The following is a 16,613-nucleotide window of genomic DNA, read 5'->3' as shown; positions in this document are numbered from 1 at the left end:
ATAACTGTGACCACAAGCTAGTTATTTAGAAGTTTTACAAAATCCAAATGTTATAAAGCTATAATATTTTGCTACTAATAGTTTTTAAACTATTTTATACAAAGGGCAAAATCTTTAATGTAATAATACTGCATTTATTACTGTGATTTTTTTCTTTAATAAAATGACATGAATAATTGAAAGAAAATCTAATTTCTTATTCTTACATGAAACATTTTATTTATGTTCACTAAATAAGGTTTGATAATTGTCTTTTCATGACTTTCATATTCTCATTGATTTTTTTTTCAAAATTGAAGGATCATTCGAAGGAGTTGAAATAATGTAAGAGCCTGAGGATTGAGAACAGTATAGGAAAATGATGTCTCTTAGATAAGAAATTAGCTATTGGAATTCTCAACTCACTGAATTTGTTCTTATCTTCGCAGACCCTGCATAAGCCTAGGTTCCTCCATATTTCACCCTCGATAGAGGAGGGGACAATGTGGTATGATCTTCTCTGACACACCATAGACACTTAATAGAAGTTGGTAAGTAGTAGTCACTGTTAAGTTGCCTTTGTTCCAGTAAATGACCCCCAACAATTTCTGGGGTAAGAAATGCTGACTCCATTAATTGAAAAGTAAGCAGAAGGAAGACGTGAAAGTAGGTGGGGCTTTGTGGAGAAGAAAGTCGCCAAAGTGTGGAGGGAAAGGAGAGAAAGGATTGTAGAGTTGAAAATGACTAGATTTCCTTATATAAATATATGAAACAGTACAATTAAAAACTTAGTGGGCGTGTTCTAACCCAAGATGAACTTCTGATTCTGCTTGTAGTTATAATAATATTTACTTTACTTTCATTAGAGTAACATTTTCAGGTATTTAAAAAATTAGAATAGGCACACTTTTTGGGCATTTGCCAATATTTACTAACTTTTCCAATACAAACACACCCTGACTTACATTAGGACTATATCTTCCATAACTCACACTGAGATTAATGTAAAGTCAAAATGTGTTACTACATCTCACCTACAAAACATTCAGTCTTTGCCACATAGGACACTATGAAGTGTGGTTTATTCATCCTTCTTATCTTTCGGTACCAGTGTGTTACAATTTGCTGTCATCAACCAGCAGCATAGCAAATGTAGGCATAAATTGTGAGCATGAGAAAAAGTGCACAATTCAATATATTCAATGTACAGTTTCTGCAAAATGCTAATTTCTTCTGCAGTGACTTGAAAAATAAAACACTATGTCAAACCATCCTTAGTCAGAGACATCTGTATGACACATGCTCCATTATTTTTATCACATTATGTTGAACTTCGCATTTATAAATGATGCATAACTTTGCAATAATCTACCTCCAGTTTCCCAATGTTGGCATTGTCTGTTCCAAACAAGAGATAACAAGGGTTGAGGAGCAGGGTCAGTTGATGAGGTGACTGTGGTGCAAGCATGAGGTTCTGATACTTCAGACCCACAGCAACCATATAAAACCTGTAATCCCACCCTTAGGGAGACAAAATTAGGAAGACTGTTGCAGCTTATTGACCAGAAAGCTTAGCCAAATTAATGAGCTTCAGGTTGAGTGAGAAAGCTAGTCTTCAAGAAAAAGAAAAGGAAATATTTGATTACACGATTTGATTGTATTGATGATACAATGCTACCATTGGCCTCCGCATCTTTCCTTACACACATATTTACACAGATGCACACTAACCCAAGTACACCTCCCACCCACAATGAGTGAGGCTGTGCTTTGTGCTCTTTGATAGATGTGTCTTAATTAGAAATTTAAGATAATTTGTATTCTTACATGGCCAATCCTATTTAGATTTATGTTATTTAAACTTACCACTTTCCTTTGTCATTTTCTCTTATATTTTTTTCTGTTTAAAAACTAACAATATTTGTCAGTTTGGAGGTTATTCTAGGGAATGGTAACTGTGCTATTACTTTTAAAACCTTGAGCCTCTGCCATTGCAAGCCATCAGAGAGGAACTGGGAGAAGACGGCAGATCCTTACAGGCAATGAAACAGTTAATAATAATGGCAATAATTATTCAGTCTAAATGATTCACTGTACGTAGCCAGATTCCACCAATTTTCCACAAATGAAGACATTTCTTTGACTTTAAAGTAGACGGTGCTCTTCCCAGAGCACTTGCTGTGGAATCATGGAGCCTTTGACGGTGCTGTGATCAGTAAAGATAGAGTGGGTCTCTGTGACAAGAGAAAAACTTTGTAAGTGCTAGCACATGAAGACTAATAATATATTAAGAAGTTCATGAATATAGCATAAATATCCCAGCTTCTATTCTCCTCTATTGTTCTCTTCTATTTACCTAACTTCTGTTAAAGATTACCAGTGGCTTTTCAAAGGGATGCTGTGTGCTTTTGGTGAGGGATTACGCCAAGGATTTGGGCTGATGATGTCATTTATTATTTTTAAGTGATTTATGTCACCACTTCTCCTAACTTTGCATGATTGAAGTGCTATCCTAGAAACACTTGAAAACTTTAATGATTTCAATATATTTTTATTAGACAGATTTAAATTATGAAGAGAAAGAAATTTTTAAGAACAATTAATTGAAAGAAAAGATGAGATCTCACCTTGAAATATTCTTCTCGTTATTTCTTTCTTCTAAGGTTCATTATTAAAAGTTTGATTGACAGTTTTTCTCATAATAAACCCTCTCAGGACAGCATTTAGCCTGTGGAGGGAAAGATATTTTGAAGTATAAAAGCATTAAGTTCAGTGTGTTCAAACTTTCCCTAATTGAATCCTTTGTTCTTCTTGTTCTATTAATAAAAACGAGGTAGAAGAATTTTAATCCAACAACCCAGTTGCTCTGGCAAGAGATCATAACCAAAGACCTTCTAGTTCTGTGTATTATGGCTATAATAACAAACCTTTAATCCTTCTGGCTGGAATACAGACGTACCCTTAAAATACATCTATAATCCCAAACAATGGAAGTAAGGTTAGTTTACAGAAAGAAACATCCATGTTTGAAAGTATCATTTAATAGAGGGGCAGAAAAAAGTGATCCATCAGAAAAGAATTGACAAAATGAGTCAGAGTTAGGATTCACCCAGCACTCATGGGAATAATACAGAAAAGAGAGGCTCCTGAAGAGTAGCTTAGAAATTGGGAGCGAAGAGCAGAGGTTGTTGAATCAGTTCCATCAGTGTAGTTCTGGTGCAGTTGAGTTCAGCTGAGTTTTTTTTTTCCTGAGTTCCAGTCAGTTTGTACAATTTGCAAAGTGCAGGCCAGCAGAGACAGTGAAGCTCTGGGACAAGAAGGATCCAGCATTAGAGTAAATTGCTAAATTATTTTGAAGCAAAGCAGAACAGTTCAATAAGAATCTGAGAGAAGTCAGTTTGAATCAGTTAGCTTGGAGAGGTGTTTGGGCCAGCAAAGCAAATTTGAACTAGCCAATCAGAGTTCAGAAAGAACTAGAGAAGGTGAGCTTGCTTAGCAGTAAGGCTCTGCTGAAATGACAATAACTTTTACTAATTACTTTTATATAATCCAAATCAGCACTGATTTCAATTACCATATTTTAAATGCAATGTTTTTTGTCTAAAATAGCATTTATTTATGTTTTAGGAATAACCAAATAATCTAAAAATTACTAATGTCATTAGCTATGGTCATACTAATTATGAATGTTGGTGTCAAATGTAGTTTTAAATATTTGCCCTGCTATTCTGTGTTGAACTAAAGAGATCTAAAGTAATTAAGCCACCATTTCAAAGAACAAAACATAAACACTGGTCCTATTTTTATAGACTAATAACACATAAGGACACATGTAATCCAAGCAAAGTGTATGTCAATGAAAACCTTAGCTTAGTCTTAATTATTGGGAAGAATTGAATAGTTTACAATTATCAAATAATTCCCTTAGTTTGCCCTCATTTTATCAAAATTACATTTAAAAAACTACCCATTTATTAGTGAGTCATAAATTGTAATGAAATCAATCAAATGAAGTTGCAATTGAAAATCTGTATCCAGTGTGTTGACAATCTAGAAACATTAAATAATTTATCTATAATTTTAAATATATTTTTAAGTATTAACATTTTTATGTCAAGATCTTAAAGTAAATCTGATAGCAAAATTGAAATCTCTTTAAGATATGCCTTTACTCATGCCATTAAGAACTTGCTGAGAGGAGCCTGGTGTAACTGTCCACTGAGAAGCTCTACCAGCATCTGACCAATATAGATGCAGATACTCAACAACCAAACTTCAGACTGAGCCTGGGCATCCCAATGGAAGAGTTACGGGAAGGACTGAAGGGGTTTGCAACCTCTTAGGAAGAACAACAATATCAACTAACAGGACACCCAAGACTCCCATGTACTAAACCACCAACCAAAGAGTACACATGGACCAACCATGACTCTAGCTGCATATGTAGCAGAGGATTGCCTTATCTGGTCCTTGATCCTGGGAGGCTTAATAGACCAGCATAAGGGACTGCAAGAGCTGTGAGGCAGGAGTGGGTGGGTGGGTGGGTAAGGGAGTACCCACATAGAGGCAAAGGTGAGGAGGGGATAGGATAGGAGTTTTGTAGAGGGGAAACATTTAAATTGTATATAAATAAAATAACCCATAAAAAGAAAAAAAGAATTTAAAAAAAGAAAGAGGAATAGTTTGAACTTCTTTGGTTAAAGATTTCTCTTTGTCTTATCTATCCCATAAACACATACATTTTTTTATCAATTGCAAAATGCAATGTTAAACTTGTTTCAGAATTCTGGCATCCAGTGGAGGATCACTGTGTTTTGGGTCATTCTATGTCAGGCATTTTTGTTACACTACTCATAGGCACTATGTAGTTACATAAAAGCAAAAACTACAACAAAATTTGTTTGCTTCTGAGTTAAATGGCTATAAACGATGGATGGGAAAAGGGGAATGGAAATAATGTAATTACATTTTATTTTTAAATTATTAAAAACAAAAAATAAATCATTTTAAAATGATCTATATATATACATTATACGCATGATCTTTATAGAGAAAAACTGGTGTGTTACTCAGGTATTTGACCAGTGTAAAATTGATGATTAATCCACAGCAGAAAGATTGGGTATTGTTTTTCTTTTTATCTTTTATTTAATTGGAAAGGAAAACATAGAACATAGGGACTGCTGTGATTAGTGGTGCATGCCTAGAGCTTCCTATACTGATGCTGGAGTATCAAGAATTCCAACCCAGTTATAATTTTCTATATACTTCATAGTAGTGTTACATTTATTGAAGATATATTTTGATATCTTTTATGGTTTTTTTTTTTTGGAGCTGAGGCCCGAATCCAGGGCCTCGTGCTTCTGAAACAAGCACCATACCACTGAGCTAAGTCCCCAACCCCTGATATCTTTTATATATGTGTATAATTCTTTAAATTGTAGCTTATGTCTTTTTATAGACTCATTTGATGGTAAATAATATGTTATATGTGTCTTGTGACTTTTACTACTCTAACCAATATACTGAAAACTTGTACATATTCATTTGTAAAGATTCACTTTGGTCTTAGCAAAGGTTTCTATATTGATTACATAATTCACTTATTTTACATTTATTTTCTTTCTTATTTTTATTGTTGGGTATGACATCCATATTCCTTTGAATATAGGGCTTTGTGTGGGATAATTCTAGAAGTGAAACTACTGAGTACAAATGCTTGTTTAAAATTTTGATGAGTTCTGCACTAAATTGTCCTTTGAGAAGATAACAATTTACATCAACTATTTATGAACCATCCATATCTGACATTTTAAAAATATTGGCTTATTTTCCATCTCATGCATGAAAATTTTATCTCCTGTCTATTTAGTTAATTTTTCTTGTTACCCTATAAACCTGAGCATTTTTCATAGTAAAATACAAGTAATAATTTACATTGTTTTAGGATTTGGTTTTTAAATAATGAGCATCATGGACGTCAGAGAATGGAAGTAGCTATTTGAAGCGCTACATGAATTTCCATGTTTGCTTAGAATAGTTTCTTTCAATGTCTAAATCCTGGAGATAATCTTATAATTATAAGAAGATAATCCTGTATCAAAAATATTTTGGTTATTTGCCCAACAAAATCTTACAGTACAAGTACAATGAAATATTAAACATAATCATGATAGCCTACTTGCAGAGGAATGTATTAACTTTCTCTCCTTAAACTTTCTTTTTTTAAAAGTATAGAATAGAGTTTATTCAGACCATGGGGAGGGGAGTTAAGAGGGTGGTGGAGACAGAGAAAGGCAGATTGAGAGAGAAAATACAGAAGATACAGACGTAGAGAGCCACGAGCACACAGCTGGTGGAGGGGAATCGGGAGAGAGTGGGGAAGGGGCGAGGAGACAGAGCAGAAGCCAGAAGAGAAGAGCGAGAGCAAGAGAGCAAAGGAGCATCCTCAAAGGAGCATCCTCAAACGTTTATTGTATTATGCCTGCAGCGAAAATAAAATAAAAGCAATGTGGGAGAAAAAGAGAAGAGGGGTGTTTTGCCCATATCGAGAGGTTCCCACAGACATCCAGAGACCACCAGGAGTCCAACTCCTATGCAAAAGCAAAAAGTCTTTATTCATCGAGGTAGGTTCCTCCAAAATATCCACCAGAGTGTATGGTGTGGAATGTCCTGAGCTGATATAAACCCTACCTTTATCGTGGTAGCAGGGTGAGGGACTTTCCAACTTGGCAGTGACCATTGGTTGACATTTGCTTGGCCTACTCCTATTGGCTAGTAATGATTTCAGCTTGGTATGAACAATGGTCGCTGGCTTAATCAATCTGCTTTATATTGATTTTCTTAAGGACTGATTGGCTGTTGCCAGGCGTGGAATGGCTATTTGCTCAGAGGAATTGTGACTGTTGCCAGGGTGACATGACTCCTGGAACAGTTTGGCTTTTTTCTTGTGGCTGAGTTCATTCAGAGGATAGGGAATTGTAAAAGTCCATCTGAAAGTAAAACGGAGTTTAGTACTAAGCTGAGTCCTTCTAGGGGTACGAATAAAAGGAGGATACCTGGGTTAAAAATGGTGAAGAACATGCAAACCAAACCAAAAATGTAAAAGTCTTGAAACCATCACTATGAAACAAAAAGAGAAAATAAAGAAAAATTCACCAATAAATTATTATTTAGATGATAGAACCAAATCAAAATACTCACTTTGAATTAATAGGTTGGGAGATTGTAAAATTTCGAGGATCAGGGATTTTGCTGTGAAATTATATCTCCTAGTAACATCAGAATTTACACTTGTAATGTCTCACCCACCTGATAATACAAGCAGAAGCTCAACGCAGATAACACCAGTGAGTACACACTGAAGTTACAAAATCCTTCCAGGACTCTGGCAACTCTGGGCAAAAAATGATACTCAAACAAACAAACAAAACCTGAAAAACAACAACAAAACAACAGGCATCCATGTTAACTTGGAAATTGGAACAGTGACCCTCTTCAAGGAAAAACACAACTCTTTGTTGTCTGTTCCCAGATGGTCAGCCCTGAAAATATGCACACAAGTTATAAAATGTGGTTCTGAAAGTTATATTTAGGAATATAGGAATACACACACACACACACACACACACACACACACACACACACACACACATATATATATATATATACATATATATATATATTCAGTGACAATAAAATTAGAGGACATGTATTTGAAGGACAGCTGGAGGGATAGATATATGGGAGGTTTGGTTTTTCTTTAATGGAAAAATGTGTTTTCTTATGTAGTATACCCTGATTAGAGATTTCTCTCCCTGTACTCCTCCCAGAACTGCCCCACCTCTGTTGTCTTCCAGGTCTACTCCCTTTCTATCTCTAGTTAGAAAAGATAGACTCCCAAGAGATAACAACCAATCATGAAAAATAAAATAAAAGAAAATGAAGCAAACTATTATACTGAAGTTGTACATGGCAACCCAACAGGAGGAGAAACATCCAGAGAGTAGGCGTAAGAGTTGGAGATCTCTTCAGGATGAGGCCTGCCTCATGTATGTACATACAGAGGCCCTTGTGCTTGATGTAACTGTGTCTGTGAGCTCATTTTTGCCTTGCTTATTTCATTCAGAATTCCTTGTTCTTTTGGTGTCCTCTATCCCATCTGTTTTTTGCAATTTTTCCTGCCTCCTCTTCTTCCCTGAGATCTTGGGAGTGGGGATATAGAATACAGTGAGCCATGTAGACTCACTCCTACTTAATGATTGTATCGCTTCCTAATCTGCTGCCAGGGCAAGACTCTATGATGATGATTTGCTTAGATCTATGAGTATAGCAGAAAGTTGTTAGGAATCATTTTATTGACAATCGTTTTCTTAACGCCTTTGGCTCTCCCTTTCCTTCTCATTTTCTTTGCCTACCAGGCACTTCACTTTTCTGTCTGTTCTGGTGAGAGATCGGTATATCCTATCTCTGACGCTTTTTGTGAAACCTTTCCTTGATTCATCAGTTTGTCTGCTTCTCAGTCAGACTTCACTTTCAAACTTGGCTTCGTCCTTCTACAAACTAACCTTACCTTCATAGTCAAGTCTGAATTCCAGCCAGAGGGATTTAAGGTGTGTGATTCCATCAGGCTCACACAGACCTAGAAGTTGTATGGATGTACTCCCTTGCCAGAAACACCATATTGCTAGATTAAAGTCCTCTATTTAATTGCCTGAGCATATTTTTCAGGCAGAGCATATTGTAAGTCAGAGGGTTGCTGTTGGGTTGGTGTCCACATTTCTCTTTCAGTAGCCTACAAAGTACCTTCTGACACGAAAGAGATTAGAATGTAGCAGTAAAGGTTCTATATAGGTATCAGCTCAACTTCCCTATGCTCAACAAGTTCTATGAATGTTGTCTGACTCCACTGTCAGTATGAGGAGAGCAACTCTAACAGCAGTGCCCTGGGTTGTTTGGAAACTTCCGTGGGACCCATTTGGCTAACAACTAAACTGAACGCAACGTACTTCCACTTGTTTCCTCCCAGTCCACTGATAAAATATACTCTATTTCTCATTCCTAGGGAAACTCGTGTGTCTTCCCCAGAGGAGCTAGAACATTCCTCTTGACCTCACCATTCAGAGTCTAAGGATTGTAGCTTGGGCATCATTTATTTAATGACTAATATCCACTTAAAAGTGAAAATATATCATACTTATCTTTCTGGGTCTGCGTTACCTCACTCAGGATGATGTTTTCCTAGTTCCATCCATTTGCTTGCACATTTCATGATGCCTTTCTTTTTAATAGCTGAGTAATACTCCATTGTGTAATATACCACATTTTTTATCCATTCTTTAGTTGAGAAAATCAAGGCTGTTTCCAGTTGCTGGTTATTATGAATAAATGCACCATGAACAAATTTGAACAAGCGTTCTTGAGGTAACATGGAACACCCTTTGGGTATATGCCCAAGAGTGGTAGATCTGGGTCTTGAGATAGATTGATTTCCAACTTTCTGAGGAACTGCCATATTAATTTCCATAGTCACTGAACAAGCATGCATCCCATCAGAAATGGAGGGGTATTCCCCTTGCTCCTCAGCCTGACATGTCACTTCTGTTATCGATCTTAGTGTAAGTGAGTGTGTAAGAAGGAATCTTGAAGTTGTTTTGATTTGCATTTCCCAAATGGCTAAGAATGTTGAGCATCTCTTTACGTGTTTCTCAGCCATTAGAGTTTCTTCTATTGAGAATGCTGTTTAGACCTGTACCCCATATTTTAATTGGATTATTTGCTTTGTTGATATCTTGTTTATTGCGGTTTTTATATATTTAGATATCAATTTAGATACTGTAGTTCAAAAAGTATTTTCCCATTCAGTAGGCTGATGTTTTGTCCCAATGACAGTGTTCTTTGCCTTACAGAGGTTTTGAGGTCCTATGGTCAAGTAGTTTTCTGTTCCAAGAGCCACACTCAAGGCTCGTCCTCAATTTCTCTTTTATTATGTCCAGTGTATGTTGAGGTAGCACAATTTATTGAAGATGCAGTCTTTTTTCTACTATTTTTGGTTTCTTTATTAGGTATCCATAGATGTGTGGATTTGTGTTTGATTCTTGAACTCAATTCCATTGATCAAAATCTGTTGTTACGCCAATACCATGTGGTTTTGATTACTGTAGCTCTAAGTACAGCTTGAAATCGGGAATGATGACATTTCCAGCAGTTCTTTACTGGGCAGGATTGTTTTAGCTATCCTGTTTTTATAGTAGTAACTGTTTGTTTCTTTGTTTATCTTTTCATATGAAGCTGAGAATTATCCTTTCAATATCTGTAAAGAATTGAATTGGGATTGAATCTATAGATTGCTTTTGGTAAGATGAAAATTTTAAATACGTTAATCCTACTGATCCATGAGCATGGGAGATCTTATCATCTTTTGATATCTTCTTCAAAAACTTAACGTTTATATCATACAAAACTTTCACTTGTTTCATTAGAGATACTCAGAGATATTTTATACTATTTGAGGCTACTGTAAAATGTGTCATTTTCAACATTATTTAGTCCTTCTGTAATTTGTGCATAAGAAAGCTACTGAATTTTTAAAAGTAATCTTGTACCCACCCTTTTTTCTGAAAGTGTTGATCAGCTGTAGGAATTTCCTGATGCAATTTTTAGGGTTTCTTATGTATACTGTCTTATCACATGCAAATAATTATACTTTCATATCTTCATTAGCAGTTTTTATCCCCTTCATTTTCTTTTCTTTATCTAGAACTTCAAGTGTTATACTGAGTAGATGTAGAGCAAGTGGACAGTCCTGTCTTCTTCCTGATCTTAGTGCCATTGCTTTGCATTCTTCTTAATTTAATTAGGTGTTGGCTGTAGACCTCTATCTTTTGTATCCCTCATCATTCCACGAATTCCATCATGAAGGCGTGTTAAAATTTTTCAAAGTTCTTTTCTGCATTTAATGAGAATATTTCTTATTTTTTCTTCTGGTTTGTAAATATGGTGAATTACATTTATTGATTTTCATATATTGAACATGAAGAATGAACCTTAGTCAATTATGGTGGATAATCTTTTTGATACGTTCTTGGACTTCGCAAGTATTCTATTGAGTAATTTCACATCCACATTCATAGGGGAAATTGGTCAATAATTCTTTGTTGAGTCCTAATGTAGTTTATGTATCAGAGTAACTGTTCCTCATAAAGCATTCCTTCTATTTTGATTTTATGGAACAATTTAGTGGTATTAGTGCTTACTCTTCTTTGAATGTCTATTGGAATTTTGTGCCAAAACAATTTGAACATGGACATTTTTTGAGGGGGATATTTTATTGATTGTTTCTATTCACTAGGTTTTATAAGTCTATTTTAGTTATTTATCTGATCTTGTTTTATTTAACTTTAGTAAGAGGAACTTACTAGGAAAAATTGTACATTTCTATTAGATTTCTAAATTTTTGGATTAATACAGGTTTTTAAACTATGACTTTATAATTCTTGGGGTTTTTGTCAGTATCTGTTATTATTTCCTGATTTTCATTTCTGACTTTTTTCATTTGAGGAGTCTTTTTATGGATAAGTGTCTCTCTCTCTCTCTCTCTCTCTCTCTCTCTCTCTCTCTCTCTCTCTCTCTCTCTCCTTCTCCCTCTCCCTCTCCCTCTCTCTCCCTCTCTCCTGAAAGAACCAGTTACTTGTTCCATCAATTCTTTGTATAGTTCTCTCTGTAATTTATTCATTACACTATCTCATTCTTTCTTTCTGTTTACTCATTTTAGGTGAGCTTACTTCCTTTGGTTCTAGAGATTTTAGATATGCTGTTAAGTTGCTAGTATGAAGTCTTCCAAATATTTTACGGAAGCACTCAATGCAATAAAGCCACCTCTTTGGACTGCTTTCATTGTGTCCCATAAGTATGGGTAGGCTCTGTACTTGTTTTCATTGAATTCTAGAATGTCTTTAATTTTTTCTTTATGTTTTGATCCATACTTCTTTAATAAAGAGTTATTCACATTCCATGATTTTGTAAGCTTTCTGTGTTTTTTTTTTTAAATCTGGATTTAATTATGGTGGTCTGATAGGATAGAAGGAGTTATTTCACTTTTATTTTTTCTGTGGAGACTTGCTTTATGTGGTCAGTTTTGGAGAAGGTTCCATGAGTTATCTAGAAGAAGGCATATTCTTTTTCTGTTTGGATGAAAAACTCCTGTAAATATTTCTGAGTGCAATTACAATCTCAAAAATATAAAATAAATGAATATAAAAATGAACATTTTCCAAAATGATGTATCTTATTATATAAGTATACTTTTTAAAAAAGACTTGGGAAAACTGCGATGGTACTAGAACTGTATCTAAACTTAGGCAACAGTATAATTCACTGCCATTATTGAGGTATTCACTTTCCTTCACATTACCCTATGAATATCTTTTCTTCTTCTTTTCTTCCTTTTTATTGGATACTTCTTTATCTACATTTCAAATATTATCCCCTTTCAGGTTTCCCCTCCAGAAACCCCTCATCCCATCCCCTCACCCCCTGCCTCCATGAGGGTGCTCCCCCACCCACTCACTCACTCCCTCCTGCCTCCTTGCCCTGGCATTCTCCTACACTGGAGCATCAAGCCTTCACAGGACCAAATCCTCTCCTCCCACTGATGCGCAAAAAGGCCACCCTCTGCTAAGTAAGTGGCTGGAGGCTTGGATCACTCCATGTGTACTCTTTGGTTGGTGGTCTAATCCCTGGGAGCTCTGCGGTTCTGGTTGGTTGATGTTGTTATGGGGTTTCAAATGCCATCAGCTACCTCATTCTTTTATCTAACTCCTCCACTGGGGACCCCATTCTCAGGTCAATGGTTGGCTGCAAGCATCTGCCTCTGTATTTGTCAGGCTCTGGCAGAGCCTCTCAGAGGACAGCTATATCAGGCTCCTGTTAGCATTCACCTCTTGGAATCCCCAATAGGGTTTGGTGACTATATGTAGGATGGTCCCCATGTATTGCAGTCTCTAGATGGCATTTCCTTCGGTCTCTGCTCCACACTTTGTCTCTATAATTCCTCCTGTGAGTGTTTTGCTCTCACTTCTAAGAAATACTGAAGCATTCATACTTTCGTCCTTTTCTTGAGCTTCATGTGGTCTGTAAATTGTATTTTGGGTATTCTGAGCTTTTGGGTTAATTTCCATTTTGGTATACCCAAATAAATTGCTAATGATTAATCATTAAGTGGAGAACTTAGGAAACTAATGTTCTCAATGTCTGAAAAATCAGACTGAAACTAAAGTTTCAAAACTAAAGAGCCCATGACCTACTATTAAGTCCTTATTCTTGATTCAGTGCTGTAAACAGTTTTCTCAGGTCACTGGAGAGGATAACTGCTTTCTGAAGACCATTTCTTAATGGGTAAGCAATAGAAAAACCAGGGTAACTTGTGTCTCTGCAGCTATCATTCCTCATAAGTTCCAAGAAACTTAGAAAAATTTCTAAAAGTATGTTCCAGACATGCTAAATAACTTTAAATTCTATAAGAAAAAAATCCTCCAATATTCCCTCTTAATTTAACCATTAATGTGCTATTAAAAACCAAAGAGTATACATGTTTTGGGGTACGTGTGCATGCATGTTTGCTTTGGTGTATGTGTGTGTGTGTGTGTGTGTATGTGTGTGTGTATGTTTATGTGTGTGTGTGTACATGTGTCACTGTCTCTCTCTCTCTCTCATGTGTTTGTGTGTGTTAACTTTTATGTTTTTAATTTCAGAATTTCTCTATACACTTGTCTTGGGATCAAAGATAAATTTTACGATTGCAAATACCAAATACCATCTTTTAGAAATTTAGTCTTATGTTCTCATTGCATTTGTTGCTTACTTAAATAACAAATATGAGAATGTAAGTTATACTTTTTAAAAGATGAATTCAATATAGTCTCTTCTATTTCTTCTAAAAGACTGCTAATCACTCTCAAAATAGTTTATTTTCTTTGACATGTAACATAGAAAGTTTTCCTCAACTATCTCAAGAGTATTTTAGAGGGGTTGGCAAGATGAAATGGAGTGTCTGTCATTAATCAAACTGCATAAAATATAATAATTATCATCACACTCTTCATTAGTCTGTTGAAGAGGCAAGGCTTCCATTGCTTTTGCTGGCTTGCACACTCTAAGCATACTGGCCTGGGGATTTCTCAGTGATTCTCCTGTTCCCTCTTCTCATCACATTGTTGGACTGTTGGATGCTACGATTACAGACACAATCCACTGCATCTGCATTTTGTTTTTAATCTCCACCCCCCCCCATTTGACAAGCTTAAATCTTCATGCTTGTTCTTTAAGTACTTGTAGATGCTGAGCTATGTCCCAGGTCTGGGTAAAGCATTGTGAGACTTGAGTTTTATGGCAGTTTTGTCATTGGATTGCCGATTCTATTTCTTAAGTTAATCAAAACAACAATCTTTTCCTTCTTCCTAAGGAAACTTTTACTCCATTGCAGAACTTTGTAAGATGTCAGTTATCTATGTTTCAGTCCAAGGCAAACCAGACTTTCTAGACAAGTTCTATGCTCACATGTAAAAAAACTCATGTGTTTTGTAAATCTCCCTGTTTGTTTGTTTGCATTGGACACTTATAGATAGAAAATTTCAGGGCAGCAGTTCAGCTGGACACTTACAGAAAGAAAATTTCAGGGTATGGGTGCAGTTCCTTATACTTAAAAAGAAAGGGGCACAGCATCTAATTCTCCCTGTGCTACATACAAAAGTAAAATAAATAAAAAGAAAGAGACAGTTTATTTCCATGATGATATAGAAAAGAAATCCTTTGAGGATTTTATCGAAAATACTAAAATCTGGAGTGACACACTAATATGTTTTGGTTTCCTGATATGTATCCATATTGAGAATCAAAGTGTGCTTTGATTCTGTGAATCAGTCAGATGATATATTACTTAAATCTGTTATCTCTAAGATGTTGGTAGATCTAGTCAGTATACGACTGAACGGAGGCAGGATGAGTTAATATCTTATGTCTGTAGTTGGCAGCTTCTGTGTTTCAAGCTTTCTACATGAACATGTAACCAATAATTTCAGAATTTATCTATTTATGCAGCCTGAAGAGAGCAGGATTTTTTCATATCCTATTGAAAAGGAGAAGATGACATGTCCATTTTTCTCTCAATAAAACAATTAAAATTCGAATGTTAAATTTTCATACCTTTGATTGCACAAATTCCTGCTATTTGAGATATATGTCCAGAAGGAATAATCAAATGGTGAACTACAGAAAAGCTAAGCAGGTACTGCATGGCATTCATAAAATACTGAATTTCAATTATAATTGCATAATTCAGTTAAGAATTTGTAGGTTGAGTGTGGTGTAGTAGCTTATACTTTAATCACAGAACTGGGGTTGGGGGACAGAGCACACCAATCTCAGTGCATCTGGTTGCAAAGCAGCCAGAGTTACATCATCTGTCTAGTGGTTTGGATAACAACATTGTATAATAATGCACATTCTTATGAAGTGCATATAAATACATAATTATTCAAATCATTAAACAAAAATAAATCAATATTAAAAACTGTATTAAAGCTGACCTAGGAATAATTTACAGTGAACCTGAGTGGTTTTTGTCTCTTTATACTGATTGCCTTGCTGTAATTCACCCAATAAAAACTGAGGCATTGAGGTCTAATAACTTCTGTGCTTATAAAATAGTTTTTGTTTGTTTATTTTTTTGTTTTGTTTTTATTATGTTTGTTGAGATCATGTTCCACTATATAGACATTTTTGTCTGGAAACTTGAGAGATGGACAAGCTGACTCATAAAGTTGCAAAGATCCTCCTTTCTCTGCCTCCAGAGTACTGTGATTCCAGGGATATGCTACAGTCTGGCTGAACATTTTAGTTCTTTGTTCATTGTTTTGTATTTTAGATATTGTAAAAAAAAACTCCCTCATACATAACTGATTAAGGTTCTGTTGCTTTTGGATGCTGCTCTTGGGTACTAGAATAAGAAGATGAGCCCAAATGACAAAGATATATTTTATTACTGTTGCTTGCAGTCCGGTTAAAAAAGCCTTTCAGTGACTGACGGGCTATATAGTACAAACAATCGCCAGTGATTCTAGTCAGTAACCTGATCACCATGTAAGCCATAGTGACACACATCAGGAAAAGTAAACAGTCACAATTCATCCCCAGCAACTTGTTCCCTCCCATCTGTGGCAAAGGTTAGGTGCAGAATAAATGACTGACAGAAGTCAGATTGAATTGCAGAATAAAGGTGAAAGAGAAAATAGACCATGTGGCCACTCAACTTGACACTGAATATGACATTTGTACTTTTTTTTACTCTGGTAATTTCATAGCAGCATCTGTCAATACACAATTACTCTACTTCTTTGTGTGCATATGTGTGTAAATATATACATATATGAATTACGCAGATATATACATGTGAGGAGGTTTACATGTGTGTGTTGGGGGCGGTGACGTGTTTGTAGCACATACTTCACGTAAGCAGGCCACTTGTCTTATGGTCCAGGTCAATTACAAAGGATGGAGGTAGAGACAATGAATATGTGGAGTTGACATGGAGGGTGAAGGGAAACATCTTTGTTATTGGAGTTGTGATTCATTCTTTC

The 16,613-nt window shown here is 35.7% G+C and overlaps 1 long non-coding RNA gene across 1 annotated transcript; it reads right to left on the bottom strand.

Annotated features, from left to right (window-relative positions):
• Window positions 1-1,854: 1,854 nt before the first annotated feature.
• Window positions 1,855-6,854, bottom strand: LOC108351454 (uncharacterized). Its single transcript, XR_015626122.1, has 3 exons — window positions 6,673-6,854; window positions 2,607-2,707; window positions 1,855-2,213 (listed from the first exon to the last, which is right to left on the bottom strand). It is a non-coding gene; the product is annotated as an uncharacterized LOC108351454 (long non-coding RNA).
• Between the last annotated feature and the right edge of the window lie 9,759 nt (window positions 6,855-16,613).

This window comes from Rattus norvegicus, chromosome 7, assembly GCF_021556685.1.
Source record: "Rattus norvegicus strain SHRSP/BbbUtx chromosome 7, alternate assembly SHRSP_T2T, whole genome shotgun sequence".
NCBI classification, from domain to species: domain Eukaryota; kingdom Metazoa; phylum Chordata; class Mammalia; order Rodentia; family Muridae; genus Rattus; species Rattus norvegicus.
The sequence above is the reverse complement of the archived record's forward strand: the minus strand, read 5'-3'. Positions and strand labels throughout refer to the sequence as shown.